The sequence below is a fragment of the Schistocerca americana genome, chromosome 5, assembly GCF_021461395.2.
Source record: "Schistocerca americana isolate TAMUIC-IGC-003095 chromosome 5, iqSchAmer2.1, whole genome shotgun sequence".
Taxonomy (NCBI): domain Eukaryota; kingdom Metazoa; phylum Arthropoda; class Insecta; order Orthoptera; family Acrididae; genus Schistocerca; species Schistocerca americana.
Window position 1 is genome coordinate 317,207,861 of NC_060123.1, and position 12,209 is coordinate 317,220,069.

The following is a 12,209-nucleotide window of genomic DNA, read 5'->3' on the forward strand; positions in this document are numbered from 1 at the left end:
GATGCTTTTATGAACCATCTGCCTCAGGAGCTGTAGTGGCACAGTAACTAACAGACCCAAGCTTTTCAACTGAGTTAAAGTAGATGAGGACGTTAGTGACTGTAAGACTGTCATAGCATCATTGAGTACATGTGTCACAAGAAATGTTATGAAAGACAGGAAGATGATTTTGATTAGTAATAGGAAACAAATTGCAAAGTATCTGAATAGTAATCAAACATTCAACGATGGGGACAAATATATGGAGCAAAAATGGATGAAATTCAGAAGCATTTTACTACATGCTGTACATCAATAAGTGCTGAACAAAGTTTTGAGTGATGGTACAGTTCTGCCATGGTGCAACAGACATGTTAGAAAGTTGCTATGAAAGCAAAGACAGCTTCATCACAGATTTAAGTGAAATAGAAGTCTAGTTGACAAATAAAAGCTGAACAAAGCCACATTGAGCAGAAGGAGAGCAATGCAAAAAGCAGTGAATGAATTCAAAAGTAAAATGTTGCCTACTGATCTAATTAAAAATATAGAGCAGTTCTGGTCTCATTTAAAGCCAGTAATCAGATCAAAATAATCTATTCATTTGCTCATTGATGAAAATAACACCGAAATGGAATATGATGGAGAGAAAGCTGAAATACGGAGTTCAGTATTTCACAACTGTTTCACTGCAGAGGATGGTAATACGGTTCCTCCTTTTAATCATCACAAGAATTACAAATGGCAGATACTGAAAAGTGATATTGAAATATAAAATCAATTTGACCTATCATCAGTGGAAATGAATCTGAACCAGATGAGATACCTGTGAGATTCAACGGATATCATCGAAAGAATTTGCTCCCTTTTCAGCAGTAGTTTATCATAGGTCGCTGGAACAACAAAGAGTACCAAATGATTGGGAAAAAGTACAGGCCATTCCTGTTATCAAGATTAGCAACTAAACTGATGAACATAATTATAGGCCTTTATCGCTGAAATCAATCTGTTGTAGAATTACGGAATGCATTCCATGCTCATGCATTATGATGTTTCTGGAGAACCAAAACCTACTCCACAAAAATGAACAAGGACTCCATACATAGAGAGCTTGCAAAACACAACTGGCAATGTTTGTCCATGGAATCAGAGCAGCATAAGCAATGGTACCCAGGTTGATACCTTGTTCGTTGACTTCTGGAAGGCATTCAATACAGTTCTGCATTGTTGTTTAGAGAGCAGTATGAATATGGGATGAGATTTGTGACTGGATGCAGGATTTCATAAGATATTGAACTCGGTACTCCATTGTTAATGGGATGAATCGACCAAAGTAAAGGTAATTTCTGAGGTGCCCCAAAGGAGAGTTACAGGGCCAATAGTTTTTTCAGTATGTATATAAATGTTCTGGAGGATAATATCAGAAACTATATGAGGCTTTTTGCAAATGATGCTGTTGTCTACAGGAAGATGGTAATGCAAGAAGTCTGTAGCAAAATGCAGGAAGACCTGCAGAGGCTCAATGATTGGTGCAAGGACCGGCAGTTGATCCTGATTGTTAATAATATAACAGATAACACATAAATAGTTAAAGAGATCCATTACTGTTCAATAACGCTATTGCTGAAAACTCAGTTGAAAGGTGGCAAGCATAAAACACCTAGAATTAACCTTCTGGGCTTACTTAAAGTGGAAAGACCACATGAAGTTAATTGTAGAAAAGCAGAGGTGAGGCTGAGATTCACTGTAAGAATGTTAAGCAAATGTCATTCACCCACAAAAGAAGTGCTTTACAAAACACTTGTTTGGCCAGGATTTACATAAGAGATAGGGAAGATCCAATGAAGAGCAGCATGTTTCATGTGAGGATCATTTATTTGGCATGAGAGCACTACAGAGACACTCAATAAACTTCAGTGGCACTTGCTACAAGAGAAGTGTAGTGTAGAGTTATCACTGAAATTCTGAAATCATACATTTTAAGAAGACTAGGGCCAAATATTTCTTCCTCCCACATGTTGATGTTGTTGTGGCCTTCAGTCCAGAGACCGGTTTGATGCAGCTCTCCATGCTACTCTATCTTGTGCAAGCTTCTTCATCTCCAAGTAAGTACTGCACCCTACATCCTTCTGAATATGCTTAGTGTATTCATCTCTTGGTCTTCCTCTGCAATTCTTACCCTCCACGCTGCCCTCCAATACTAAATTTGTGATCCCTTGATGCCTCAGAACATGAGTTACCAACCAATCCCTTCTTCTAGTCAAGTTGTGCCACAAATTCCTCTTCTCCCCAATTCTATTCAGCACCTCCTCATTAGTTACATGATCTACCGATCTAATCTTCAACATTCTTCTGTAGCACCGCATTTCGAAATCTTCTGTTCTCTTCTTGTCTAAACTATTTATTGTCCATGTTTCACATCCATACATGGCTACACTTCATACAAATACTTTTAGAAAAGATTTCCTGACACTTAAATCTATACTCAGTTTTAGCAAATTTCTCTTCTTCAGAAATGCTTTTCTTGTCATTGCCAGTCTACATTTTACATCCTATTTACTTCCACCATCATCAGTTATTTTGCTCCCTAAATAGCAAAACTCATCTGCTTCTTTAAGTGTCTCATTTCCTAATCTAATTCCCTCAGCATCAGCTGATTTAATTAGACTACATTCCGTCATCCTCATTTTGCTTTTGTTGATGTTCATCTTGCAGTAGCCACCAGAAAGATTGCGGGAGGTGCACATCAGCACAGCGCGTCACGGATGGTAGTTGCCGCAAGTAGAGTCCTGTCCACCAGAGGGCACACGAGAATTCAGCCGCAACCTCTGCTGGCTGGACAACAACAACAGCTCAGGCAGCACAGGCCATGCCCAAGCAGTTCACATTGGGCATGCCTAGGAGACAGTTCCCGGTCTATGCTATGTGAAGTGCGATGGAAAATGTGAACCATGTTACTACACAATTGGCGACGAATAGGGTCGTTCTTTCGCATGTTGCGTCGTTGTTCCGGTTTCGCAGCTTATCCACGGCATGGAGGATTTAGTGCGGGTTTTGGTTGAGCAGCAGACGGAGCTCATGGCAACCATGAAACAAGTGCTTCCGGCGTTGCTCTCCACGTAGTCTGCTTCAGCGCCGTTCCCTCCTCCCTTTCCCCCGTATGACGAGATGGCGGAGGATTGGGACGCATATGAACATCGCCTTCGCCAGCATTTCCAGGCGTTTCATGTTGCCGATGCGGAGGTATGTCGTGCTCTTTTCTTGTTTTGGATATCTCCCTCACTGTATCAAGTTTTGCGGCAGCTAGCGCCATTGCAGGAACCATTGTCCTTGTCTTTTCACGCATTGTGTTCATTGCTGTCTTCATATTATCACCGCCGCACGTATGTTGGGGCGGCTAGGGTCGAGTTCTATCAATGCAAGAAGCTGCCCCATCAGGCTTACCGGGCGTGGGCCGCTACCCTGCATGGTCTTAGTCGCAAGTGTCATTTTGTCACGGAGCAGTTGCAAGAGTCGTACGCCCACGTTACGTGCGCGACGTCATTGTTCGTTTGGCCCCTGATAGGGAGGTCCGGCAACGGGCCCTGCAGTTAGAAGACCCTTCCCTTGAGGAAGTCTTGTCCATTGCTCAATCGTATGAAGTCTCTCACACCACAGGTCAACAGTTGGAAGCATGGTGCGACGTCACAGTGGTTCAGGGCGGAGCAGCCACGTCCACTGCGTCTGGGGTGAATGACGTGCAAGCGGTACAATCCGGCCGTTATGGCCGCTCCCGCACGGCGCGTAAACAGAGTTCCGGATGCTGGCCCCTGTTACTGTCCTGTGCGCCATGCTATATACATCATGATCTATCAGAGTGCCCCGTGCTGGGCCGTTTGTCGCAAATGTAATAAAAAAGGACACATTGCTATAGTTTGCCGCTCTGCCTCAAAAGAATCTACGGAAGCAGGTACAGAGGACATGGACACTGACATTCAGGAAGTTTCATTGGGCCAGGCTCCCAACACGTCGACACTCAAACTCTTTATCGAGGTGTCGGTTCGGTCGCGCCGATTACAATTGCAAGTAGATACGGGTGCAGCAGTTTCTTTGTTGAATGCACAAACTTACTCCGACCTTGAGTCGCCCCTGTTGGCGCCAGTTTACTGGCGTCTAAGCGGTTATGGTAAACAGTTCATTCCCCTACTGGGTCAATTCACTACCGACGTGACTTACAAATCAGTCACTTGACCTATTACTTTTATTGTTGTCAGTGATGCGAGCTCCGCTAACCTTTTTGGCTTGGATGCCTTTCAAACTTTCAGTTTTTCTATCGCTGACACCATACAGTTGGTCTCTGAAGACGTTCCCTATCAATCACTGGAATCTTTCAACTATGACTTTCCGGATATCTTTGAGGAGGGCCTGGGGCGTGTTTCAGACTTTGAAGCTCACTTAACGTTGAAGGCATTGGCTCGCCCATGTTTTCTACGCGTGAGGCAGATCCTCTTGGCTCTCCGCCCTCAGTTAAAAGAGGAGCTAGACCAGCTGACAGCCCTAGGAGTCGTTCTTCCCATTTCTTCTAGTGAATGGGCTTCGCCCCTCGTTATTGTCAGGAAACCCTCGGGAAAATTACGTCTTTGTGGCGATTTCAAGGCCACCATTAATTCCCAATTCGTGGTGAACACCTATCCTTTGCCTCGTGCTGATGAATTGTTCTCCGCCGTGGCAGGAGGCCAATATTTTTTGAAAATCGATCTTTCGGAGGATTATCATCAGATACCACTTGATGAGGACTCCAAACGGCTGCCAGTCATCAACACCCCATTTGGCCTTTACCAATACCAGCGATTGGCCTTCGGAATATCCAGTGCCCCGGCGATATTCCAGCGTTATCTTGAGCACGTCACGTTGACAATCCCTCATTGTATTAATTACCTGGACGACATAATTGTCACAGGCCGCAGCACGAAGGAACACTTGCACAACCTTCGCATCCTCTTTCTCAAATTTAGGTCCATGGGCTTGCGTTGCAACCTGCCTAAGTCAAACTTCTTCCAACCGTCCACTGAGTATGTGGGCTACACCATCTCTCGGCACGGCGTCCAGCCGCTAGGAAGTTTGGCCCAAGGTATCGTCGACCTTCCGCGGCCCACTTCACTGAAGGAGTTAGAAGCTTTTTTTAGGCAAGATTGCCTATTATCACTGGTTCATTCCCAGGGCTTCCACCATCGCCTGCCCCCTGTACTGCCTTCTGTGCAAGGGTGTTCCTTTTGACTGGTCATCTGCATGCGAGCGAGCGTTCACCTTGTTGAAGGGTCTCCTCATGTCAGCGCCTTGTTTGGCTACTTTTGACCCCCATAAGCCATTGGTCCTGGCTACAGATGCTTCACAGTATGGGGTGGTGGTGGTCCTGGCCCATCGCAATGCGGATGGCTCCGAGCAGCCACTGGCATTTGCGTCTAAAACTCTTAGTCCCGCACAGGCCCATTACTCCCAGGTGGAAAAAGAGGCTTTGGTCATTGTCTACACTGTTACCAAGTTTCACCCTTTCTTGTATGGCACGAAGTTTCAGTTAATCACTGACCATAAGCCGTTAATATCATTATTTGGCCCCACCTCTCAGATTCCGGATAGGGCGGCCCACAGACTACAGTGCTGGGCCTTGTTCCACTCTAAGTACCATTATGACATTCATTTTCGCCCTACCGGACAGCATGCCAACGCAGACGCTCTTTCCCGTCTTCCAGTGGGCCCGGATCCTAAGTTCGATCGAGGGGAGATTGTGTGTTTTCATTTGGATGTGGCGTCCTGCCAAGTGGTTGATGGCTTCCCGATCACTAGTTCTAGAGTCGCCAGGGAAACGGCAGCTGACCCAGTTCTCCGCCAAGTAGTTCACCTCATTCAGCAGGGGTGGTCATCCCGACCTCCAGACAGGGCCTCGAACCCTCTTCGTAATTATTTTGTTCTACGAGACCGCCTCTCCATCTTGGAAGGAGTTCTTCTTCTGGCTACCGATGATACAGCTCCTCGCTTGGTTGTTCCTGCAAGTTTGTGAAGGGAAGTCCTCACGTTATTACATGAGGGGCACTGGGGTGTTTCCCGTACTAAAACCTTGGCTCACAGACATGTGTACTGGCCCGGTATTGACAGAGAAATTGAGCACTTCGTGGCAGCCTGTTCCCAGTGTGCGAGGCAACAGGCATCTCCCAGGTCAGCGTTCTCTTCATGGCCGCTTGCAACCCAGGCATGGGAACGTGTTCACATTGATTTTGCGGGCCCGTTTCTCAATGGTTTTTGGCTCATTGTCATTGACACTTATTCCCAATATGTGGTTCACTGCTCCTCAACCATTTCAGAAGTTGCAATCCAGGCACTAGCAAAAATCTTTTCTGTGGAAGGTCTGCCAGTCACCCTGGTCTCAGACAATGGACCTCAGTTTATTTCGCAGACCTTCCAGGATTTTTGTAAGCGCTTCGGTATTCGGCACATTTGCTCTCCCCCCTTTCATCCACAATCGAATGGGGAAGCTGAGCGCATGGTGCGCACATTTAAGACGCAGATGAAAAAGTATGTGCACGAATTTCCTGCGGAGGAGGCATTAACGTTTTTCTTGACGGAATACTGGACCACACCAATGGGAGAATGCAGCCCCGCAGAGCTCCTCCGCAGGCACCAACCTAGGACTCTGCTGAACCTCCTCCGGCCTGGTCCTCGCCAGTCTTCGCAAAACGGAGTATCCGGCTTTCCACCGGGTATGTTGGTCTGGGCACGTGGGTTTGGTCACAATCCACGTTGGATACTGGCGGTGGTCCTGCACCGAAATGGCCGCTGGCTCTATACCTTGCAGGCGGGGGACCGGGAGGAACATCATCACCAGAATCAGCTACGTTGACGTTTGAGCGCCCACCCTCCGACCCCTCGGGCACCGGCTTCCCCATTGCCGGCACCCGTGTTGGTTTCTCAGGGGACGCTACTGCCCCTCCCCCCTGTGACTCCGCCGCACTGCGATGTTTCTCAGCCTTGGCAGCCTCCAGTAGCTCGAGCACCGGCATCGCCATCATTAGAGATGCCCCAGCGACAGCTGGCCCCCCTCGCAGACCCAGGTTCTCAGGAGGCTGGTTCACCTGTGGTTGTCCCTTCCCCATCGTCCCCGCCACTGGGTCTTGCCCCTCCCGAGGTGGACCAGGATCCAGAGTTCGACGGCTTGTCTCCCATTCTGTCCCGGGCTCCAGTGGTGGGTCGATGGGGGCCTCTTCGTGTGGGTCACTTCCAGCCGTATTCGAAGATTCCGACTTGAGGGTTGGCACATTCCCCCAACTCCAGCCTTCCGATGGACATGGAGGTCATCGCTCCTGCATGACGCTCCACCTTCTGACGCAGTGGATCACAGAGGCTTCACCGCCCAAAGGAGGAGGAGTGCAGTAGCCACCAGAAAGATCGCGAGAGGCGCACATTGGCACGGTGCGTCACTGACGGTAGTTGCCGCAAGTAGAGTCCCATCCACCAGAGGGCACGCGAGAATTCGGCCGCGACCTCTGCCGGCGGAACAACAACAACAACTCAGGCAGCACAGGCCGTGCCCAAGCAGTTCACATCAGGCATGCCTAGGAGACAGTTCCCGGTCTACGCTATGTGAAGTGCGACGGAAAACGTTAACCGTGTTACTACACATCTTATACCTTCCCTTGAAGACACTGTCCATTCTGTTCAACTAATCTTCCAGGTCCTTTGCTGTCTCTGACAGAATTGCAATATCACCAGCAAACCTCAAAGTTTTTATTTCCTCTCCATGGATTCTAATTCTTACTCCAGATTTTTCTTTTGTTTCCTTTACTGCTTGCTCAATATATAGACTGAATAACATCTGGGATAGGCTACAATCCTGTCTAACTCCCTTCCCAACCACTGCCTCCCTTTCATGCCCCTCAACTCGTGTAACTGCCATCTGGTTTCTGTACAAATTGTAAATAGCCTTTCGCTCCCTGTATTTGACCCCTGCCACCTTCAGAATTTGAAAGAGTGTATTCCAGTCAACATTGTCAAAAGCTTTCTCTAAGTCTACAAATGCTGGAAATGTAGGTTTACCTTTCCTTAATCTATCTTCTAAAATAAGTTGTAGGGTCAGTATTACCTCATGTGTTCCAACATCTCTATGGAATTCAAACTGATCTTCCCCATAGTCAGCTTCTACCAGTTTTTTCCACTCATCTGTAAAGAATTTATGTCAGTACTTTGCAGCCTTGATGTATTAAACTGGTAGTTTGGTCATTTTCACACCTGGCAACACCTGCTTTCATCAGTTTTGGAATTATTATATTCGTCTTGAAGTCTGAGGGTATTTCGCTTGTCTCATACGTCTTGTTCGCCAGATGGTAGAGTTTTGTCAGGGATGGCTCTTCCAAGGCTATCAGTAGTTCTAATGGAATGTTGTCTACTCCTGGGGCCTTGTTTCAACTTAGGTCTTTCAGTGTTCTGTCAAATTCTTCATGCAGTATCGTATCACCCATTTCACCTTCACCTACATCCTCACCTACATCCTCTTCCATTTCCATAATATTACCCTCGAGTACATCGCCCTTGTACAGACCCTCTATATACTGCTTCCCATTTTTTTCTTAGAACTGGTTCTCCATCTAAGCTCTTAATATTCATAGAAGTGGTTCTCTTTTCTCCAAAGGTCTCTTTAATTTTCCTGTAGGCAGTATCTACCTTACCCCTAGTGATATATGCCTGTACATTCTTACATTTGTCCTGTAGCCATCCCTGCTTAGACATTTTCCACTTCCTGTTGATCTCATTTTTGAGATGTTTGTATTCCGTTTGCCTGCTTCATTTACTGCATTTTTATATTTTCTCCTTTTATCAAATAAATTCAATATCTCTTCTGTTACCCAAGGATCACTACTAGCCCTCGTCTTTTTACCTACTTGATCCTCTGTAGGTGCAGAGAATATTAAAGACTGATGGTGGAGTCAACAGACCAGCTGGTGAGTTTTTATAATTAAGAAAGTTGAAAACAATGGCTGGATGGAAACCAAAAGAAATAAAGACAATGAGAGAATGATACTTACTGTCAAGACCATGCAAAAACTGAGAGTTTCTCAGCTATCAAGGACAGATTAAAATGGATTCTTCCCAGAATCTCTGATGGTCTGCTTTCTTCCCATTTAAAGTAGTCCCACTTAGGCTTTCTTTGGTTGGTATGCACAACATGACTAAAAAGGACTGAAACTCCAACAGAAAATGTTGATGCATTGACTGTTTCAGTAAGATGTTATTTTTGTGGGAAATGATGGTGAATTTCTTAAATGTGTTTTTGGAAAGATTTTATAAAATTCCCATTTGAATAATAAATCACATGATCATACCCTGCTGATATGTCGGAAGAGTGCAGAATAACATTAAAAACGCAATTTCGACCATGTAAAGTTAAAAATACCACACATTTGATCTAACTGCCATTTTGTTGTATTGCAGCTTATGACTAGCTGATCATCTCACTGTATCATCATTGTAACACATGATGGGTGTAAGTGGCGTGGCCTCATTGTTACTCAGTCTGTATGAAACCAAGGTAGTAGCAGTTTGTCCTATGGTACAACAGAGAAACGAAGACCCGTAGAAATATTCGCAGCTGAAAAAAATTTACACTGCATAAAGTTTCTAAACTTAAAATAATCCATTCTCCAGTCTCTGTGACAGATAATTATTTGGTAGTGTATTTTAACCTCCCTGCTGATGTCTACAGTCTCGTTTGAAAATCCATGTGCAAAATCTGGTCCTGGACCCCCCAAAACCATATTCCAGCCACCGAGTTCATTGGTGAGGGATGAAGACTGGAATGGGGGCACAAAGTGCCTCCTATCCTGGCATTTGTTGTAGCAATGTTCCTTCGTGGTATCCATCAGAGACTCAGCTTCCCTTCATGCTGTTGAACCTCATTCAAGTGCAATTCCTCTTCCTCCACAGTCGTTATTTCATTATGACACATAATTAGCAGGCTCTGAATCTATTTCATTTATGTAACTTATAATATCTGTTGTGCTGTTGATCCCTGAAAACAATTATATATCTAGAACTGAAATAACAAGGAAAGTCTAGTCAGCAATGTTAGGTAGGAGTTCTCTCTTATTTGTTGCAGTTAAGTTACCAATACTGTGTCCAGATTTTATTGTTTTTCATGCAGGAGGATTTGATATGCTGTTGAGTTTCAAGAAATGAGTTCTCAGGTACACAATGTCTACAATATGAAGTCAACATGTGTGTTAATTCATTGCAGAGGCTCAAGGGTAAGTAATTTCTCTTTCCTGTTGCTTGAAGATGAGTTCCATATCAAGGACCCAGGGAGATCAATGTCAGATATCAAATTAGTCAAGAAACTTAAGCATAAAATTAAAGAAATTGTAAGAATTTTCAGACAAGACACCTAGAGGATAGTGGGTTGGATATTTGGTTGTGGTGTCACAAAGAAATTGTACTGTTTTTCCATGTCTGTTGCTTGCAAAAGAAAATGCTAGGTATGAAATGACTTCAACACTAAGAGATGTTGATGTTCTTGGACATTTATCACAGAAGATAAATAAACACGAGTGGACTGAATCACTTATGACTGCACAGCTAGAACACAGTCTTTTAAGGAAGTGTGATACTGGACAACAACTGGCTGGTGCTTATAGGCACTCAATTGAAAGACACAATGACCAGTCACAAAAATAATTGCATACTCTATAAAATTGTGGATTTTATTAAATTTTGTGGCAATTTTAAATTCATGCTTCATGGACGTGACAAACACAATGATTCATCAAATCCAGGAATTTTCTTCTACCTTATAAATTTGATTGGTGAACTTGATATTGTGCTTAGTGATCACCTTTCAAAGGCTATTGTTTCCAAAGACACTTCTAAACATATTTAAAATGTTTCAGTTTCTTGTGAGGTTTATCATGAAGAAGTAAGAAATGAAATTGCTGCTGTTGATTTTGTGTCAATTAGTAGTGATGAGACATTTGATATTTTCAACAATTTCTCAGTTTGTCATGAGTATCAAACATGTTTTTTCTGAGGGTAAGTCTGCAGAAAGATTTTGGACTTTCCTCAGCCATCATGAATATGATGCAAAAGCTTTAGCAGAATCTCTTAAAGAAACTTTACTGGATACTGTGAATAATTCAGATAAAGTTATAGCTCAGAGCTACAATAGTGCAGCTGTTACGAGCAGTTGTCATTGACATTTGAAGATTCTTCTGACAGAGCATTTTAAACATGCCTGCTTTGTTCATAGTTATGTCATAAGCCATAAGCAGAATCTGCTTTTCACCCAAGCAAAGAGTCAGAATATTTTCTCTGACCTTAGTGAGATTCCCAGAGTTTTCATACTTCTTCATAGTGAACAGTGATGCTAACTGACATAGTGAAGAGGTGGAATTTTAAATCAAGAACTGAGCCAGTTGTGTGCAAAAATAGAGTGTCACATGTAGAATGCCTGGAGCAAACTGAGCTTACATTTCAGCAAACTGCAACAATTACTTAAGCAAGATGGCGCCACCTGAAAATAGAGCATTCAGCATTTTGATTTTGGTTGTCTGTATTCAGCCATGTATGCCACACATTAACATATTGTACAGCCTGTTACTAAAATGAGCATTTTTTATACTACCTGCTGCATCAGTTACCTGATTCGAATTTCTCTCTCTTCTTTCAATGTGTGATTAAATATGAACAAATTGTGAAGGAAAGTTGAGTGCACAGTGAGGTGTTTAAGACTGCTTTCCATACTATAACTAACACATTCAGTTTCAGTTTTGAAAGTGTCATCATGGTAATCTCAATCATCAATTTAATTTGTGAAATTCAAGATCTTTTTTAAGTAGCAAGCATGGTAGTTAATATGACAAATTTCTTGTATGCCAAAATAAATATGACAGTAGTGCTGCATCATCTTGTAATTCTAATTCAACATTAATAAGAATGAAATTTAATTTGACTGAAAAATCCAAAAATAAATCTTACAAAGAACATTTTCAAGATGAAGCGTACTGTGTTTAGTGTGTCCTACAGTGACATTTTTAAATGTAAACTTCATTGCACATTCTTTTTGTCACATATATATATTAGCCCTTTTTCTCACTCATGTACCTGAGATTGTATTGTCAGATTGGTTAGCATCACAGCCCATCAGGCTGATAATTTAACAATGTGCAGATTAGTCTCAAGAAGTTGACAACCTTAATTGTGTGAGTATTTGAATA

The 12,209-nt window shown here is 43.6% G+C and overlaps 1 protein-coding gene across 3 annotated transcripts in view; it reads right to left on the reverse strand.

Annotated features, from left to right (window-relative positions):
• LOC124616681 overlaps window positions 1-12,209 on the reverse strand; it is a 63,047-nt gene that overhangs the window by 24,378 nt on the left and 26,460 nt on the right. The gene's annotated exons all lie outside the window — the stretch shown is intronic.